The sequence below is a fragment of the Plecotus auritus genome (genome assembly GCF_963455305.1).
Source record: "Plecotus auritus genome assembly, chromosome: 5".
Taxonomy (NCBI): domain Eukaryota; kingdom Metazoa; phylum Chordata; class Mammalia; order Chiroptera; family Vespertilionidae; genus Plecotus; species Plecotus auritus.
Genome location: NC_137776.1, coordinates 89696034 through 89709115, shown reverse-complemented (window position 1 = coordinate 89709115; position 13082 = coordinate 89696034). Strand labels below are relative to the sequence as shown.

The 13082-nt window shown below is 46.6% G+C and overlaps 2 protein-coding genes across 2 annotated transcripts in view; one reads left to right on the top strand and one right to left on the bottom strand.

The window, feature by feature from the left end:
* The window catches only part of DBI (diazepam binding inhibitor, acyl-CoA binding protein), a 176740-nt gene that overhangs the window by 92566 nt on the left and 71092 nt on the right, over positions 1-13082 (bottom strand). The window lies entirely within an intron of this gene.
* Positions 1-13082, top strand: part of LOC308249686 (UPF0538 protein C2orf76 homolog) — a 108015-nt gene that overhangs the window by 87259 nt on the left and 7674 nt on the right. The window lies entirely within an intron of this gene.

The following is a 13082-nucleotide window of genomic DNA, read 5'->3' as shown; positions in this document are numbered from 1 at the left end:
CATATACCCAAAAGTATATACACCAAATTGATAACATTGATTACCTCTGGAAAGGGGACTAGAATTGGGAGGTATGGGTAGTAAAAAACCTTAGGTGTACTGTTTAACTTTATAAGGAGAATGTATTTAAGAATTTGTAAAGGCTAATACATATATGGAAATGAAAAGTATCAGGAAAAAACCAATTGCCATTAACATTTTGTCATATACCATCTAGGATATTTTTCTATGTATATTTTTCAGTATTTCTGATATTTTTTTGTGAGTTTTAAATTATACAAGTAATACTTGCATGTTAAAAACAACCAATTATCAGGTGAAAAGGTAAAAATTCCCTTCTTCAAAGCTCACTCCTTGCATGGTTTGGTGTTCACACTTTCAGAGTTTTTCTGTGCATATTTCATTATTTAAACATACATTTCAAAGCATGACCATTTTATTTTTAAAAATTACATTTTTATTGATTTCAGAAGGGAAGGGAGAGGAAGAGATAGAAACATCATGATGAGAGAGAATCATTGATCTGCTGCTTCCTGCACACCCCACACTGGGGATCGAGCCTGCAACCGGGCATGTGCCCTGACCGGGAATTGAACTGTGACCTCCTGGTTTATAGGTTGATGCTCAACCACTGAGCCATGCCAGCAGGCCACCATTTTGTCTGTTTTAAAACATTACCATTCTCCTCAATATGGTTGAGGAGTCTCATTTTGTTTTGAATCATCACTCTGTGCCAGACAGTGCATGTGTTTTTATTTTATTTTTATTTATTTATTTTATTCTTTATTGTTTAAAGTATTACATATAGTATTACACATGTCTCCTTTTTCCCCCATTGACCTCTCCCTGGCCACCCCCAACCCCGCTCATGCCCTCACCCTCCTCGTGTCTGTGTCCATTGGTTATGCTTACTAGTGCATACAAGTCCTTTGGTTGATCTCTTACCCCCCACCCCCTGCCTTCCCTCTGAAGTATGATGGTCTGTTCGATGCTTCTGTGTCTCTGGATCTATTTTTGTCCATCAGTTTATGTTGTTCATTATATTCCACAAATGAGTGAGTGTTTTGTATGTCCTCTCATCCACGTCCTCGAGTTGGGCAGAGCTAGGCCCATCTGTGAAATGGAGAGGATAATGCCCACTTCACAGAACCCTGGGATCGAGGGAGACATTGCCTAGTGCGCTTAGTAACAGCACCTGGCATGTAGTAAGTGCTCATTAAATGTCTTATGATGACTGTTATGGGCAGTTTAGGAGCTTCAACTTCGTGTGACTCAAGAACTCTGATGCTGTCAGATATTAAGCCACTTGCATAAGCCTAAAATATGATATCCAAGAGCAGGTTTCTTCTGGCTTCAAATCCCATGTTCTGCCACTCTTTGAAAACAAGGGGTGTGACGCCCTTGGAAAAACATGGTAGGAAGGCTGTCCCAAGCATGGGTCAAGAGACAGTGTCCCACTTTTGTTGGCTGGCACCCCTTCTACATGCATTGGTGCCATTCTCAGTTGAAGATAACATATTTTCTCGTGACTAAGGGACATACAGGCCCTAGCCTCATTGTGTATCCAAGCCTAGTTTTAATATCATACCCTAGTTTTGATATCGCTGTACTATTAATTAATTAACCGGAAAGGAGCAAAAGGAAAGGCCAGATAATACAGGCATGCCATTTGTGCCAGAAAGCTGCAGCTTAACACTCTCCATTCCATTCCCCACAGATCCTGGGGGAAGGGACTGGACAAAGAGTAGACTCATGCAGTAAAGTCTAAATAATGTAGAGAGGGTGCTTGTCTGTCAGTCACACGTGGGAGATGGTCATTGGCCAAGATGAGTGTAAAATTTGAGCTACATAAGCTCCTGATCAAAGGGAGTTGGCTGTCTAGGCCCTCTTGCTCTCTTGGGACTCCTGTTGCAGGGGGTGTGCTCTCAGGCTCTGCACTCGCCCACATGGCCCACAGCCACATGGACCACACACATGTGGACTGATGGACTAAAATTAGGTTGATGCTGTGCCAGGTTCCACTCCACCCTGGGATGGAAACTGGACACTGGCTTTGCTTTGGGCTCTGCTGAAGCCCCAGCTGCACATCTTCTAGGACTGGTTTAAAGGAATGGGACTTTGCAAACCGAGGGATATAATTCCATGCAGATAAAAAGCATTCATTCTCCCATGTGAGTCTCAGAAAATTCTTTTTCTCAAGATACTATAATAACCTGACCCCCAGCACCAATGGGGAAAGGGATCCCCCACTTCCACCCGTGGACACTCCACTTCTACTAACAATGGAGAAATTCCACTAACAAAATTCTCTGGTAACAGTGTGATGTGAGTTTGAGGAGCTTATTGCCACAGCAAAGGTGTTTTATTTCCCTTCTCTTCCAGACACATGGAGGAGAGGCGATGATGCTTTGCCTGTTTGGGACACCAAGAGAGGGGACTTGGCCTAGGCCCCTTGAAAAACTGTTGCTGATGGCTAAGGAGAGGGGGGCAGGAGGAAGAAGGAGTCCGAGATCACTGTACCATGTCTCTAGCGCACAGAGAAGTCCATGTATGACCATGTCTGAGGGTCCAGACCAGCCGTGGGCAAACTACGGCCCGCGGGCTGGATCCGGCCCGTTCGGCTGTTCTATCCGGCCCACGGAGCCCAAAGAGCGGCGGGTTCTCTTGCTCTCCCCTCCGCTCCTTCACCAGCAGCAGTGTTAACATGGCAACGTCGGGAAACACGGCCGCAGCTCCTTCTTCTCAGTGGGCGGATTTATATCTGCCCATTCAGTAGAAGGAACAACCTCTCAATCTTCCAGAGGCTCCTTGTAATGCCCGCGCACGCGTCCCCCGACATCACCCTGGGAATGCGTAGACATGTTATCGTGGTGATGTAGGGAGACACGCCCCTGGAGAGCACAGTATCAGAGCATTAGCTAAAAAGGAGACCAACAACACTGTTCCCACTGAAGTTGATGTTTTAAAGACCAAAAACCTTTCAACCCAGTCTACATTGCCATCTACATCTATGTCCCGGGCATAATTTGGAAGTTGCACTAAAGAAAATGTTTAATTTACTGTTTACACATTTTGTTCTTTTCTATTTGTTTTAGTTTTAAATTATTTTATTATATTTAAGTTTAATTTGAAAGGCTTTTGTACCTTTCCTTTGTTAGGCAATTTTATTTTGCCTTTGCCATCTTCAATATAAGGTATGTTATTGTGCTATGATTCCTCCATTTTTTGAAGTTTCAGATTATAATAATTAGTGATTACATTCTTCTTGTTAAAATGTTTGAAATGAATAAAACTATTGAAATAATTAAAAAAAAAAGACCATACCCTTTTATGTAATGATGTTTACTTTGAATTTATATTAGTTCACACAAACACTCCATCCATGCTTTTGTTCCAGCCCTCCGGTCCAGTTTAAGAACCCATTGTGGCCCTGAGTCAAAAAGTTTGCCCACCCCTGGTCCAGACTCTTGTCACCTTTTTTTCATTGTGTCATGCTTGTGTGTTGGGGGAAAGGCTCTGATTATTGGTTATTGGGAGTTTTCCTTCATTTTCTGCTTTAAAAATCTTTCATGATTAATCAGATCAGCAGAGATAATTGGAGGAAGGGGAATAACTACTTAATTGGTTTGAGGTTAGTATTTCAAACTCTACCATCCAGACGGCAGGTCTCGGGTGTCTGCAGGCTGAGAAAGTACCCATCTCATGTTGAACCCACAGCATAAAACTCATTGCCACTCTTGACCTTTCACTCAGCACTTCCAGCATTTATGGGAGGTGAGGACAGGGCGGAGGAGAGCACAGCTTTTGTCTTTCCTTCCATCAGAGGAGCTATATTTAGTCAATGGATCAGACTGAGACCACTTCTCCATCTCCAATGTGCGTTTTGGTTTATAAGACTAATGTTGACTTGGGATAATGGTCTTTGGAGACTCATTTTTAAATTGTTAGTCAGTGAGATGCTCATATAATGTGTGATGATTTAAAAGAAACATACGGGGTATGTGTCCTACTGCTCTGCAGTGTGGTTTTTCAGAGATGGGTGACCCTGCTCTTTCTGTGCTTCTGAGCCTTCGCCTGAGTGTTCAGTAAGTACTGCCATTCAGGCAGCGAGGTCTAAGATGGACACAATCCTCTTCAGGTCCCTGGTTATGTCATACAATTGAGATAGGCAAAGGCAGATGATTGGGGAATGCTGACATGGAGACTCCAGCTTTTGGTTTCAATTCCTTCCTACGAAGTCCAAGACACAGGGAAATGCCGCTAGCAGCAGTGATATTCTTGTGGTCAGTCAAAGCAGTGACCAGAGTTCTCGGAGTCTTAACAGGACCAAGGCACATGGTAGGATGAGGATCCTGAGGGCTTCTTCCCCGCACTTCTCACTTGGTGGGAAATGAGAGCCAGAAAGTTCAAGAGCTGCCATCCTCAGTCCTTTCAGTGTTAAATTCTGTTAAGCAACCCCCCCCCCCAAACCTCACAATTTCCTGGTCATGGCCCCTTCCTCCTCCTGTAAGGCCAGCTTTGCATCTTCTGCCATCACTATGCATTGCTTGCCTCCCCGCCCACTTCTTGCAGACACCTGTGGGCCCCTGTGCTGCTCCTCCTTGCTCCCTGCTCACTGCTGCTCTCTTCAATACCACTCTTGTCCTGCTCCAGTGTAGACAAGCCTCCCCATACCATGGGGCATTTTAAGTCATTGAACAGCTCGATTGCAATGTTCTTTTTTTAAAAAAAAAAAAAGTATATAGAGAGATATTAATGATGAGAGAGAATAATTAATCGGCTGCTTCCTGCAGCATGCCCCACACAGAGTTAAATCCACAGGGTCAAATCCACAACCAGGAATCAAACTGTGACTCCTGTTTCATAGGTTGACACTCAACCAATGAGCCACCCACCTGGCTCTACTGCAACGTTATCATCAACTCTGTCTCAGCCACCTGCTCCCACAGTCACACCTTAGCCATAGTCATCATCAGCAACCACACTCTAGTCCACAACATAATCTCAATATCGTGTCTCCCATTCTGCAAACACTGCTCCTGTCTCTCCATTTCTGTCCTTCTGCTGCCCGCTCCAGCAGTTCTTCAACCTCACCAGACCTACAGGTCACTGACCCTTCACTGCCCCTTCCTTTCACCTAATTGAGATTCTCTGGTGCTCCATCATTCCTCTGTATGGACTCTCGCGTTCCTTACCATCCCCATGCCCCAGGGTTAATTCCACCCTGCGTTCTCCACACCTGCCCTGGTATAGCTGCACATGGCTGGATAAAAACAGGCCGACAAACGACGCTTTAGCTCATGACTTCCAAACTCGTAAGTTCCTAACACAGCCCTGCGGTTCTACATGTCTGTAGTTCCTATGCTCTCCCAGGTTCTCCTTGGCCCTCAATCCTAACACCTCTCCTTCCCACTCTGAGCTGCCATCCTTGCTTCCTGTTTCCTGAGAAAGTAGAGGCCATCAGAAGATAGTTTGCTCATGCTGCACCCCATGTGCCCGCCTTGTGATGGTATGACTAGAGCTCCTTTCCACATCTCGGCTGGAGCACCCTGAGTGCTCAGGAGCACCTCTCTGCTGCATCATCACGACTCCCCTCCCCCCGGATCGTTCCCACCAGCATGCGGTAAGGTCTCCCTTCTTGACCCTCCCTCAATAGTTGTTCCATTTTCCCTTTATAGAAAAATTTCTTAACAGATGTATCCACACCCTCTTTTTCCCACTTTCCTCCCATTTTCTCTTGAACTGTCGTCGGGCCTCTGTCCCCATCATTCTACTAAAATAGCTCTGGTCACGGTCACCAATGGTTTCCTTGTTGCCAAAGGACTATGATTCTGTCTTCAAGTTACCTAACCTATTAGAGGCATTTAATGCAGAGAAGCAGCTGACACCTCCTGCTTGCAAACACTTTCTTCATTTGGATTCCTGTGCTCCACTGTCCTCATCTTCTTTGCTGGTCCTTCCTCATCTCCTTAACCTTTCAGCATTGGCACACTCAGGGCTCAGTCCTCAGACCTCTCTGATTATATCTACTCCCGTGATGATCTCATGCATTTCACAACTTTATTTATTTATTTATTTATAGCTTAAACAACAGACATTTATTTCTCACAGTTCTAGAGCCTGGGAAATCTAAGACCAAAGTGTCAGCAGATTTGGTTCTTGGTGAGACCTCTTTTTCTGGCTTGCAGACAGCCACCTTCTCACTGTGCCCTCACATGGCGGGGGGTGCGGGGGGAGGTGGGGGTGCAGGGGAGGGGGAGAGAGAGCGGGGGGGGGGAGAGATAAAAAGAAAAAGATGAGAAGAAATCTCTAAAAAAATAAAATTATATAGGTTTCAGCTGCACAATTCTAATTTACATCATCTGTATATTGTATTGTGTGTTCATCATCACAAGTCAAGTCTCCTTTCATCACAATTTATCCTCTCTACCTTCTTCTACCTTTCCACGCACTGCCCCCTCCCCCCCCCCCACCTTTTCCTCTGGTAATCACCATGCTGTTATCTGTGTCCTTGAGGTTTTTTGGTTTTGTTTTGTTTTTGCTTAATCCCTTTACCTTTTCCACCCAGCCCACAACTCTCCCCCACTTGCATTTCACAACCTCAAACAGCAAGTAAATGCTGCACACTCCCAATTTTTTACCCAGCCCAGATATGTCCCATGAATCACACACTTGTTCATCTCTCTGGCTACTCTACATCTTCATTAGGTAGCTAATAGGTGTCAACTGATCGATATCACTGACTTTCACGTGTCAGAAACTGAGTTTCTGAGTTTTCTCAAATCTGGTCCCTCTCTTAGTCTTCTCCACCAAAGGAAAGAACTCCAGTTACTGCAGGCCTACAACCTCACAGTCATTTCTTTTTTCCTCCTATAACCAACATCCCGTCCATCAACCTGTTGTTTGCTCCACCTTCAAAGTATATGCAGCATGTCCAGCCTCATCTAACCTGTTTCATTACTGCCATCTGGTCCAAGGCACCACCATCCCTCACCTTTTAATGGGGCTCTCTGCTCCCAGTCCTACCCCACTGCAGTTCTCCTCCAGCAGTCAGAGTGATGCTTCTAGAACACAAGTCAGATCTGTCATGAGTAAAACCTTCACTCAGAGAGAAAGCCAGCTTTCTGCTGAGGCTTAGTTATCAGGAGCCTGGGAAATCCAAGACCAAAGTGCCAGCATATTTGGTTCTTGGTGAGACATCTCTGGCTTGACCAGCCCCTGCCAACTCTGACCTCATCTAGCATCTCCCATCACCCCGCAACAGCCACCTTGGCCTAGGTTCTCTTCCTCTTGGTGTATGCCAAACATACACCTCAGGGCCTTTGCATTTGCTTTTCCTTCTTCTGAATGCTTATCTTCGTTATTCCTGTGGGTTAGCCCATCATTTCTATCAGGTGTCTATTCAAATGCCATTAACGAAGACTTCCCTACATATATATATATATATATATATATATATATAAGCAACCAAGCAATCAAATGACTGAACAACCGGTCGACCAGTCGCTATGACACACTGATCACCAGGGGGCAGATGCTCAATGCAGGAGCTGCTCCCTGGTAGTCAATGCGCTCCCACAGCCAACCTCCTGGAGCCCCTCCCCCTGGTCAACCTCCCCTGGCCCCAATTGGTCCTGATCCCCACCCATGCACGAATTCGTGCAATGAGCCTCTAGTCCTATATAAAATAGCAGATACCTACCTCTGCAGCATTCTATGTTCCTCTAACTCTACTTTTAAAAACAAAACACCATTTTCAGGCATGTCTCCTGCTATTGGAATGTCCCCAATATATAGAGCTGTGCTTGGCACTTAATGGGCAGCATAAGTATTTCTTGGATAAATGAATAACTTTAAGATTGTATTTCAATTTTAAAGCAAAACTTTAGGGATTCTTGAAGCTCATCTCATAGCAAAGTAGACACATGTAGACTGGAAAATTCTAGAAGCTTCTTTACTTGAAATAGTCATCTGGATTTATACCCTGCTGTAGCCTGTGCCTGGAGTAATTGGTTAGCAGTCCTGAGTGAATATGTGTTTCCAATGGAATTGAGGAAATGAGATTAGGAATCTTGTTAACAGTTTGTTTCTATTGGTCTGAATGTGGTTGCTGCCACATCTGCATGTTCACGCAGCTGACAGTTCTCTGCCCACAGTTCCTCTGTATGCCTGGGGCGATCCTGCGCCTCCTCCACCGCTTTCCTACCAGCTGGAAAAACGCTGCATGGTTCTTCACAACAGGCAAGGCGGTGTCCCAGGCTGTCCTCTGTACTATTTGAACAGTCCCTGGAAAGCTGAGTAGAAGACTGAACGGTGGTTTCTGCAATCATACAAATTACAGCAGGGGACTCCGCCCCCCTCCCCCCCCACTTGCCTTCAAGCAAAGTTGCTTGTTTTAAAAGTGACCTAGAAGTGAACTCATGGTGACATTTAAAATTATACAAATTGAAAGTGGCAAATGGTGCATTTTTGCATGTATTGGAATTATTTATCTTCCAGTGTTTGCTTTAGGCAAACGTGATGAGGAGTAAAGAGCATTGGCTTTCAAGTCAGCCTGCCCTGGCTTGGAAAAATGCAGGCGCTGTTACTAGCTTAGAGGTGTGACCTTGGGCAGGCCACTCAGCCTCTCGAGCCTCAGTTTCTTCTCTGCTAAATAGGGACAACATTGACCTCACAGAATTGCTCTGAGGCTCTGGTAAGATGACCTAGCTCGGTGCCTGGCACATGCATACTCTATTTTTGGGACAAGTGTCACGCTGCTACTTCACAAGGAACTATTCATCCTGTTAGAGGGAGAGTTTAGACTCAGAATGAGGGGTTCCCACTTCAAAGGTTGGCATGGATCCAGGTCTTTTCCTAGAAGGCAGGTGTTCCCTGCCACTTGCCCATCTCTCTCCTCACCTGTCTGCTTCAACTACGTAGCCCAGTGTTTTTGGAACCCGGGGACGGACTCATGTTTTATTCCCCAGGAATCTGTCCTTTCCATTCTCTTTCCTGGGGGGCCTTGCCCTTGATGCAAACAGCCCTTATCACGTCGCCTGTCAGATGTTTTTTACACATGTCCCCTTTCTTCTGGTTGGAATTGTTCCCAATTAGGGCTGAGTTCATTAACAACAGCAGAACAATTTAAACTTTTGGGAAGAATAAAGCCTTCCCTTTTTCTATTCTCTGGGCATAACTTGCTTTAAACGGGAGTAGGGCGGGGATGGGAGAACTAATGGACACAGAGGTAGATTCAGAGGCTCTTCAAACAGATATAATCTTGGGGAAGAAAAATCCCTCCAAGGCAGGTTTTGCAATTTGAATTTTCTAGAGACCAACCCAGGCTTTTTAAAATTGGTGCTGATTAATGCCAGACCATTAATCTGTCGATCTTGTGGAGCAATTCTTCCTCCCATTCCAATGAAACACCTTCCCTGCGGTTTTCATGGATATTTATGACACAGACTGGGCGTCCAGGAAGCAGGTCAGGTGGAGGTTAACCTGCTGTGGCCTCGGTCCGCTACCCGCTGTGGCCACCAGGTGTCAGCAGAGGCTGCCTGGCCTCACAGCCAGAGGCGGAAGGAGCCCAGCCCTTTCTCAATGCTGGCGGGTAGGTCCATCCACCTGCCAGGTGGGCCCGCCGTCCCTTCGCTGGAAGTGACAGCCTTCAGCCGGTAAATGGTTTGCAATATTACACTCATGTTCAAACGCGAGCATGTGCTTGCTGCTGCCTAACATTTTGATTCATTTCAAAAGTCAATGCCTAATTATTTCAAAGCCAATAACTAAACTTTTAGTCACTTAGGCCTCTATAATCTTGCTTATTTTTAAAATGAATACCAATGGTGTGTTCACGCGTTGGAAGATGCTCCTGCTTACTCGTTGAAAATCACGTTTGGAAAGCCTAGGATTGCAAGGTGGCAAGCAAGTGTTAATAGATCCTCTGTCCAAGGCTCCCAAGCACTGGCATTACGGGTAACTTCCTTGGACAGAGCTGAGATGCTGAAACAAATTCCTTCCCGACCAGTGACGCCAGAGCACAGCCCCTGCTGTGGAGGCTCCGGGCTCCCATTGGTGTGAGGTGGCGTCTCCTCCCTTTCCAAGGAGGGGTGTTCCCACACGCGAGTGGGCAATGCCGCGAGCCATTTGAATGGTTTACGAAAGCCCCGGATGTTTGTTCCTAGGTTACCCAGACATTACAGCATAGCCCTTGGCGCTGGTGGGCTGGATGAGACTCCATGGCCGTGGTGCGCCGCCTCTGTGGGCTCGGTTCACAGCTCGGCTCCGGCCCGGCAGGGGCACAGGTGGTGTTAGGAGAAACGCAGGTGGCTGGGGCCCTCACCATTTCTCACCTTGGCCTTGGAGGCGCCCTCTCCCGCGTCCTCACGGACCTGCACCCTGAGGACTCACCCACCGAGCTATCCCTCCTGCCCGCGACCAGATTGACCGTGTCCCTCCATTAAGAATGCGTGATGGACCTTCCGGCAGGATGCAGTGCACACCAAACGGCACCGGGAGTTCCCAGCTTCACCTCCAGCCTTCCTCCCCTCCCCTCCTGCAGTTCCCCTGCCCCGTAGCCTGCTATCGGGTGCACTGGCTGCAGGCCTCCAAGCTCTCGCCACTAGATTGCCTTCAGCTTGGGAGACTGTCATGGATCACCTGGTCTCCAGATCTTTCCTGATCCCCTCTATCACCTCCTCATGGCCACAGACCCGACTGTGAGCTCCTTCGGGTCCCTCCACGCCCTGGCCAGTCTGTTATAGCACTTTCCACATGTGGCCTTCATTGTTATATGTCCACTAGAAGCCCATGGGCCTTCCTTCCCCTGGCTGCTGGCACCACCTTTGCTCTGGCCAGAGCCACCTTTCTGCCTTCCCACACTTCCCAGAGGCCCAGAGTGGCTTGGGTGGTGCAGAATGCCTGTGTTGTTGCCATGACCACCATGCAAGCCTCCCACCCCACCCCAGCCGCTGGGCGCCTGTGTATGCAAATTAACCTACCATCTTTGTTGGGTTAATTTGCATACTCACTCCAGATTGGCTGGTGGGCGTGGTGAAGGTACAGTCAATTAACATGTTACTCTTTTATTAATGTAGATCTTCCTGCAAGATGCTGCTCTCCCCAAGCTTGGGGATCAAGTCTCACTGTTGCTCCACTGACTGGCACATGTCAGTACTTAATCAACAGAGGGCTGTCTATGTGGGTGTGGGGCGCATTTTAAGTCTTTGAGCTGGTTTTTAGTGGACCCTTCTTCAGTCGGGAATTTTCTTGTTCAGGTTCTTCGATGCTTTCTCTCTCTGCTGTTCCCTCTGTTCTCTGTGGCATTCCTACTCACCAGGTATTGGGCTTCCTGGATTGTTCCTTTCAGTCCTTATCTTTTGTCTTCTGCTTTTCCTTTCTGGGAAATTTACTAAGTTTTATCTTCTCATTTTTCTATTGCTTTTTGAATATTTCTGCTATATATTTTCAAATTTCAATTTCTAGTTCTTTATTTATTTTCCACAATATCTTTTTCTTATTTTATGGGTGGAATATCTTCTCTTTTCTCCCTAATAATGTTAGGTGTAGTTTTTTTTTTTTGTTTTTTTTTAAAATATATTTTATTGATTTTTTACAGAGAGGAAGGGAGAGGGATAAAGAGCTAGAAACATCGATGAGAGAGAAACATCGATCAGCTGCCTCCTGCACACCTCCCACTGGGGATGTGCCCGCAACCAAGGTACATGCCCTTGACCGGAATCGAACCCGGGACCCTTCAGTCCGCAGGCCGACGCTCTATCCATTGAGCCAAACCGGTTTCGGCGTTAGGTGTAGTTTTAAATATTTTATTCTTCCCCTTGCCTTGCCTTTGTTTCCTCTGGGTTCTCTTTGAATTGGTTTCTTTCTCACATAGTGCAGGCATCCTCAAATGTCTCTCCATTTATATTTAAGCATGAGGTACTCCAAAGCTCCTTGCAAGTGCTCTATGCTTGGGTGGGACCTGCTCTTCCAGGGTGTTCCAGGTCCAAGAGCCCCAAGAATAAATTTCCAGTCCCTGCCAGGGAATGGCCTGGGGCTCCCAGGATCAGAAGGAGAAAGGAGCCAGCTCCTTAGGGATGCCACTTTCTGTCAGCACTTCAGTGGGAGCTTGCTCAGATCTGCTTGGGCAATTCCTGCTCCTCTATCCACTTTCCATCCTAAAAAACGGGATGAACTCTCTTGTCCCTGATGTCTTCCCTCCTGGTCTCTTTGTCTTCATGGGTTTATATCTAACTAGAGGCCCAGTGCACAAATTCAAATTCATGCACTTGAGGGGGGCATCCCTCAGCCCAGCCTGTGTCTCCTTGCAGTCCTGGAGCCCTCAGGGGATGTCCAGCTGACAGCTCCATGGGGAGCGGGCCTAAGCCATCAGTTGGACATCCTTAGTGCTGCCGCAGAGGCAGGAGAGGCTCCCGCCACCGCCACTGAACCCAGCTTCTGGCCGAGTGGCGCTCCCCCTGTGGGAGCACACTGACCACCAAGGGGTAGCTCCTCTGTTGAGCGTCTGCCCCCTGGTGATCAGTGCACATCATAGCGATCGATTCTCCCGCCATTGGGTCAATTTGCATATTAGTCTTTCATTATATAGGATTATCCCTTTACTCTCATTTTTAGTGGTGTTTCCAGAGAAGATAATAAAGTGAATATGGTGTCTATTATGTTCAACTGGAAATCTCCCTCCCTCCATCCCTTCCTTCCTTCCTTCTAAAAAAATTAAAGCACCCTACCCCAGAGACAACAAACTTGAGCATTCTAGTTATTTGTAGTCCTCACTTTGGGTTTGGCCCTTGGGCCCTAGACAAGTGGGCCCTCCATCCTTCCTTTCTTAGCCCAACACTAATTATGCTCCTGCTACAGACTCTGTGTGGGCCGGGGGTGAGGGGCGGTAGAGGGAGGACGGGACTTCCTTAAGCCAATCAAATTTATTTTATTTTTATTTTATTTTTTAAAATATATTTTTTATTTATTTTTTTACAGAGAGAAAGGGAGAGGGATAGAGAGTTAGAAACATCGATGGGAGAGAAACATCGATCAACTGCCTCCTGCACACCTTCCACTGGGGATGTGCCCGCAACCAAGGT